Source organism: Diadema antillarum, unplaced genomic scaffold (assembly GCF_040938485.1).
Source record: "Diadema antillarum isolate AM-2024a unplaced genomic scaffold, OU_Dant_1.0 seq00000264_RagTag, whole genome shotgun sequence".
NCBI classification, from domain to species: domain Eukaryota; kingdom Metazoa; phylum Echinodermata; class Echinoidea; order Diadematoida; family Diadematidae; genus Diadema; species Diadema antillarum.
The window spans coordinates 1,449,922-1,458,117 of NW_027271302.1; positions in this window are offsets into that span (position 1 = coordinate 1,449,922).

The window sequence follows — 8,196 nt, forward strand, 5'->3', positions numbered from 1 at the left end:
CCGTCGTCTGAGTGCAGATGTGGCACATAAAGAGTTTAGTTGATGAGGTTCTAGCAAGCAGAGGGTTAAGTGATGTAGTCTGGTGTCTAAGCCCTCCCCTAATCTCTTCAGCAGCATGCTGTCAGCAGCTGTACTCTCTACAAATATCTTTGTCAAGTGCTGTTAATCGTGACCTGAAGCCTACATTGTATCACTGCAAACTACTTCGACTGCAGTGGCAGCCGCTTCAACTCTGTTGATGTTATCTCTACCTGCTACGTTGGAGAAACATGGTCTTCAAAACTTAAGCTCAGCAGAAACTCTGTGGTTGAAGTCTATGATGCAGGTGCTGTTTCCATTGCTCAGCTGCAGTAAGCCCACAGTGAGAGGGTAGTATAGAGATATCAGATATTATGTATAATTATCAGTATGCAAATGACCAGTCAGTCACAATTCAGAGGGTATAGCAGTATTTATGGCAGTGTCTGCAATACAGCTTTATGTCAGGTTGCCTTTCTAATGGCATTGCTTCTCAGCACCAATGTTACCTCAATGCTCTTTGGGATATTTATGCCTCGAAGGGAGAGCTGTTTTGAACAAGCAGTTTCCGTTGTAGTTGTTTTATTTCCTGCCGTTCTTGTATATACCCTGATATCGTCATGTGTTCAATTGTCTCACTGTGATGTGATTTAATTTTAGGGGGCCTAAGTAATACAAGCTGTGTTTTGATTTAGGCTCCCCCACTTTGGTTCTTGTGACTTCTACTTATTCACCATTTGTTGCAAATGTATATGTTAGAATGTATGTTTCGATTATTTTTGTACATCAAAAAAAAAAAGAAGAAAGAATGTTATTATATATCACAATACAATAACATTTTGTCTTCTTTGTAACTCAGTTATTTTTGTTTCTTTGTTTATGTGGAATAGATAAATAAATTCAAATCAAATCATATCAAATTAAAGCAAAAGAAATTAAAGTAAATGTTTAACACTATCTGTTAAGTGGCAGTAAGACTGCTAATTGAGGCATCTGAAGAGATTACCCTAAAAGATTTTTTTTTTGTATTATCATTATTATTTTTTTTTTAATTAATTATTAAGATAGTATAGTTTGAAGGATATCTAAAATTCATATCTCTTCTCAGTCTTATGCAGACTTAGTAAGGGAACAATTTTTTTATGGAAATTTGAAATTACATCATTCTACCTACAGAAAAGAAACTGTAATTACAGCTGTATGCAAGTACAACACCACCGTCTTGTGACCAAGTCCTGCCTTCTGAAATGCTCATTACAGTGCCCCACTGGATCACTGTGATCAGAAACTGATATTTAGGTGGGCACGTAATATCAATGTATGATATATTTTGCTCAGGGAGTTTCAGAGATCCAAGCTGCTTCTGTGTAGGCAGTGCTTGTGCAGGATACTAATGTCTTCGTGGGGTGCCAACGTGATACAAACTTGATAGAACGTTCTCAGCACTAGAGCTGGAGATCCTGAAATCAGTTATTAGATATACAATACACCGTATCAGAGACACTAAATGCTCCTTGGCAAAGGAACTTACTAGGGTACAACACACTGTATGTGTTACTGAGAGCAAATGTGCCAAACCCTTTGCTGAATTTGGCCCAAATATTTTTACCCGTTGTTTGGTCATCATTACTTCTGTTTTAATGATGAAAGTATTTACTTGTTATTTTATTTTATTTTGTTTTGGTGGTTTTTGTCATTTTCCAAATTGTAGGAAACTAACACAGAATGGAAAGGTTAACACCATAGACAGTGTTAGTAGGTGAACACATCCACTATTGAATCTGTAGTCTGGGCTCTTAACAGGGTCCAAATTTATTCACCATTTCTAGTACATCATGGCTGGAAAATTGAGGAAAACAAGTGTTACGTGTGCCAGCCAATGAGTGCAGGCACAATTCAATGTATTTTTTTTGAGAGGAAATTATTAAATGTTACGTGTGTGTTTGTGTATTTTCTTCTTTCCGGTATGCAATAAAACACGGCATGTGGTCAGATCAACACTCGTGTGCTCAACCTTCATGCAGTACATTGTATTATAAGTTTGATGTTTGTTGGTGTGTTAGCTGGCAGTGGGAGGAACATATCATTATGCTATGCTATGTTATGTTATATGATAGTATTTACATTTTAGCTATCATTATTTAGCAAGCATTTTCTCATATTTTAAAGAAAAAGATTATGCAACAACAAAAAGAATGTTTATCAGGGGCGGATCCAGGAATTCTGTTAAGGGGAGGCGCCTTTACAAAATTAAAGGGTGTGCACGCGCCCCAATTTTTTCTTTTTATTTCTTTTGTTTTTAAATGAAGAGGGGGCGTGCGCTCGATGTGCCCCCCTCTGGATCTGTCACTGTTTATTGAGCTGCGTAATGCCATGTTCTTATGCAATCAAGAGCTACTAGGTAAAGAAAATACCTGTGGCTCACATACCCATGTCTTTTATACTGCACTACACTCTTTGTACATCCTCCTCACAGCTCCCTGCTTCAAAAGCACACACACACACAATAAAAGAACAGCCATCAAATTTGCATAGAAATAATCTACTCATTTTTAATGTGACACGTTTTTTCCCCAAACGAGATGTGCTTGATAAAAGGAATAAAATAGAATGATGCTCATAATTTAGACACAACGACCTTGAGAAAACGACAAAGCATCTTTACAAGCACAAAATTTCAGTTACATTGTACATTATACAGTGAAACCAGTGATCATTCGTTATATCTTATTTACACATGTTATATTGTCAGTTTCAAACACACACAGAATGCTGTCATAAACTAACATACATATTTTTTTTTGGTTAATCCTTCAAGCTGACCCCTCCCAACTCCTGCAGTTATTTTTTTTTTTTCTATTTCTCTTGTTTCTACAGGAAGGGTGGGGGTGGGGTACTGGTGCACATGATACATAGCACATACACTGCATTCAACATCTAGAAATGATTTCACGTTCAGGGGTATGAAGACATGGATAGTAATACTGTAAAAGTGGATATTTTCGCACGCGTAATTTTTTGCACTCGGCCCAGTAAGATGACTTTTGCGTGTTTGTAATTCCGCAGAATCAAGAGCTTAACTACTGGAACATACAGCAAGCATAGAATACTTGCATGCTTTTATTTTCACACTAGTTTATGGTTGTGCGAAATGCGCGAAAATTTCAACACCTCAAATATTTCCACTTTTGCAGTATCCATAATACTGACATCATACAGGGAACTAGACACAGTCATAAAGTAATTTGGCCAAATATGATTGGTTGGTTGAAGAAGTTGAGTGCAAATAATGTATCTCCCCACTGACAGTGAAATACAAACTGTAACTTTTGAGCAAAATCACAGCTTGACAGATTTAAGCACATGCATCCTTTGCATTCTGAATTCCACCTTCGCGGTAAAGGTGGCAAAAAATTGAATTCCAAACTTGTACTCGTTCTACTGATCACTCTTTTTAAGACCAGTGCACAGATTGCTGAAAAAGATTTGCTGGTGATATTCATTCACAAAATACAAATACAATTTGTAGATTGAAGGAGCTCACTGAACGTCTTCAGCACAATTTTAAACAAATGTGAACAACTTTTAATTCAGTTATGATCTCACATTCTTAACTATAAACAAAGAAAAAGAACACACACGCACACACACATAGAGTATGCTGATGCCAAAATACTTTGTAGATGCAAATTTTTGTTTTCAAAGAGCACTACACCAAACAAGATATAGGTATATTTTTTCTGTAATCTCATGGGGTTGTGCAGGAGATAAATGGACATACATGTAATTCCACCAGCTAGAGTTGATGAGGGACAGTAAAAGTGTGTATCGAAGTCAATAAGTGTCCCTCAGCATGTATTACAGTGTCGTTTGGCTTTGAATACTAAAGTGTATGGACAGTTGGAGGGTAATGCAAGGAGCTCGAGGGTGCAGTGAATGGATACACAACATTGTGAACACTCCAGCATATTAATTATAGTCCAGTTAATTTCAAATACTGGTACACTTCAGGGAAATATCTCTGCATGGTTTTCTTTGCTACAGATGCCTTCTCAACAGCCATGATTTGTTATATATATTTCAGTTGAATGAGAGACTGATCTTTTGCAAAACAGAGAGGGCAAACTTTGATCATATGTACAGGATATGAGGAACAAGCATGGTGTTATCCAAGCATTTTTTCGGTGGTACATGTACTGTTAATGGATGTGGAAGAGTGTAATTACAACAATGATGAAAATATCACTGCCTTTAATATTGTTATTCCAAAGTTCAATATCTAAATATTGCACCTTACATAAAATGGTCTTTCTCCCTGAAATGGTATGATACGAAATATCACAGGGAGCAAAGGGGAAAAAAATCTAACCCCCTTCACTCATACTGGCAAGTTCTTACCCATTCATATAAATATATATATATATATATATATATATATATATATATATATATATATATATATATATACATATATATATATATATATATATATATATATATATATATATATATATATATATATATATATTTGTTTTCTTCTTCTTCTTCTTCTTCCAGGATTTCAAATAATCCTCTGCACTTCATACACTGCATACCTTTGGCAATGGCATAGTGTGGCATCATAATCACATCTTGCGCGCTACTCTTACCATTATGGTCTAATGCACGGCAAGTTTATGTAATATCAATCAATAGCTGCAGCTATACTACTTTTCCATTGTTCAAAACATAAAAGAAAACTTCATGGCTTGGGTATGTGTTGACTGGAACACTACCGTACATATTGTATGTTTCACAAAATACATGTATTTTGTTAGCATACGTACGTGTATATGAGTCTACTTCCCACTTCTGATTTCTCTTATGGTACTGGTTTCAACTAGGGTGTAAGATTGCTACAGACACTACTAACTGCAATTAACAGAGTGTGGTTGGAAATGACAAATTCAAGCATTGTCAAGTTTTCCCAAAATTGCATTAAAAACCACATAAATCCTCCACATGGCCACAGTTTAGTCCAAGAGGTAAAAAGTGCTGAAATTACACAGCAAAACATGACAATCCCCTTGATTTTCCACAATTCTCAACACTCCATTTGCATCAACAATTTTGCTGTAATTTCAGCAAAACTTAGAAGTGCATCTAGGAGGGTACTTACTTCTGGACTACTGATATCAGCAGAACAAGTTTTGCTGTAATTACAGCAAATCTGTTGGACCGTTGCAGATGCACAGTGAACACCATGCAGGTGGGGGTCTTTCCTTGCACACTTTTTTTTTGGTCATTTATGTGTTGAAAATAATTGTATTTGGAAAAAACTCCTGAATGTATTAAAAGAGACTTAAAGGAAACCAAAACCAAACGAGAAATGGATTGAGTGAAAGCAGCAACACTTGTAGAACACATCAGTGAAAGTTTGAGGAAAATTACAAAATCTGGTGCGAGTGATGAGTTTTTAAAATTTTTGGTGTTGGAACCCTTGGATGAGGAGACTACTAGAGGATATGATGTCATGCCTGGACAACAATATGAAGAAACTGTAAAGGGAATTCCACAAAAAGTCATTTCTCATGAAAATTACTTATTCTATCAACTTGATACTGATATATTAAAGCGTGTATATACATTATATTAAGGGTAGTAATTATTCTCCCCTGCTTCCTGAAAGCGTTTAGTCAAGTGCTCTTTCATTATGCTAGAAATGTGAGTTTTTGTGTAATTCCCTTTATATTTTCTTTATTGTTGTCCACACATGACATCATAGCCTCTAGTAGACTCCTCATCCAGCAGTTCCAACACCAAAACTTAAAAAATTTGTAACTTTTGCATTAATTGTCTAATTTTCCTCAAACTTTCACTGATGTGATCTACCTGCACGTACTACACAATCAGACCAGTCACACAACTAGAGAGGCGAGCCGGTTCATGACTTGTTGCACGACTCAATGATGCATACTATATCATATATGATCAAACTACACATACATGTATATAGGCTTACGGCCGTTATGGTTTCAGTACATTATAATGTAGCATGATTCACAGAAAGCCCATAACCCGTTGTGAAAATTGGACATGTCAAATCTCTCCACCTGGAAATAAGACCCAATCACATGACTGAAAACTGGCAAGACTGGTACGCTTCCAGTCTTATGGGGAAGTACGGTTTGGTTGGCCATGGCACATCTTTCTGTTATTTAGTGGTACCGGTATTAGCAGAAGACGTGATAACATTGTGTTAACCGTTAAATTGTGGCAAAGGCATGAAGTGTGTGGTCTGACTTAACTGCATAACAAAAGAATGCAAGAAACAGAAAAGTTTGCAATCACAATTGCATCAAATCATTAGAGGATATTGGACACTCATTTCAAGAAGTTATACAATGTGTTCCTGGAAGAGCTATTCCAAATTTCAGTTCTGCCTACACTTGTTCATGTTCTCAAAGGTCTATAGGTCACATATTTATATACAGGTGTATTTATATTCCAGATGATCACAATGCACATGATCAGCAAGATAGTGTGTCCACTAGATGTTATGGGACCGCTACTTTAATTCCATATCAGATCTGCCAGTAGTCATGTCGCCAAGACATAACCAGCACCTTTTTGGATTCTAACACTCAATTCCAGAATCCAACAGAAATTTTAAACCTTTGCATTTGGAAATTCTTAACAAATTTTTACTGCCAGTCTGATGAAAGTATCATTCCAGTATCATCCAGTGAAACACCATTAGCCATGGTTCCTTTAAAGTCCCATCCTGCTCTTGACACCATTGTACCAACTGTTCATGCTCATTCTGCATGAATGAGATGAACTGCACAACTGACGGCTTCCATGTCACCATAATATCTTCTTCGTCAGCAATACAGTATTGCCAGAGTATGCTGGTTAATTGATGAGTAGCAATACGTCTTGTTGAGTGGCATACATCTCAAAGAAAACGAAGTATACAGATTCCCATATCAGCTGCTAATGCAGGCATGAGGTAGTGCCACATTACTAGTCAACCAGTACTTCACTGTCAATTTTGGCAGGCCAGAATGTGGTATTTTCTCCAGTAAATTTGTCTTCAAAGTCACAACTCCGCATAACCAATACTTTGTACAGCTATGTGGGAACAGGATTGTACTACAAAGTGTAGTCTGCCCAGTTTGGCTGCTATGCATATGACTACATATCAAGTTAAACTTGCACAGTCTTCATCCAAGTTCAAGTAGAAAGGCCTACTGTGTAGTTACATCGTACACAGGGATTAGCTCCTCCACAAACAATCCCTATAAGGATGCAAACATTTTCCTGTTGAAGCAACTACACCTAAAATGCAAGGCCTGGCCTCAGCTAATCCAAACAGTCAACACATAGGGCCTTCTTCATAGTTATGCTGGATAGGCCTACATGTATTAAAAGTGTACATGTGAAAAGTGTTGTTACAGTGAAGGGTACTCTCTTGCATTCTGTGTTGTGTGTGATTTATAATGAGCAGGGAGGTGAGGCATGTGTCTCACCTGCCTTGTGCAAGAGGACAATTGTAGTTTCCAACTATATCACCCTAAAATGTTACTTAGATAATATATGAAAAATATACAAAAGAATAATAAATGCTCCTTGAAACTTTGTTGGTGTCCAAGTAAATGATATAATATAGAATAGAACATTTCTAAACAGCTCCAAAAATCTGTTGAAAATTGTGTTTTATAGCATTTCTATAAACTAAGTTTAACAAAATTACATTAGACATACAAAACTATGCTTTATAGCATTTTTGTTGGTCTATGTTGCATACACTGTACACTACCATGAAAACTTCAGCTATAAGATGCAACTTTCAATAGAATATTAGGGCTGCTATCTTTTCTAACCAATGATAGGCTACTCAGTTGAACAACAGCATAGATGCCAAGTTCAAAAAATTTTTATGAGTGAGATTTTCATGACTCAGCATCTCGGCGCGCATGCATGTGCATGAGCGAGGGAGCAAAGTGACTGAGCAAGGGGAGGGTGTTGAAGGGGGGTGTCCGCTCTCCCATGGTAGGGAGCTTTTTCAATTTTTAGCTAGTCCATACTTAAGTGACTATTTTTTACTTATTTTGAAATACAAAAGATAAATATATATGCCTTCAATTGCAGCTCTCACTTTAATCCTTTAAGCTATGCTCCCAATGCGTGAGAAAA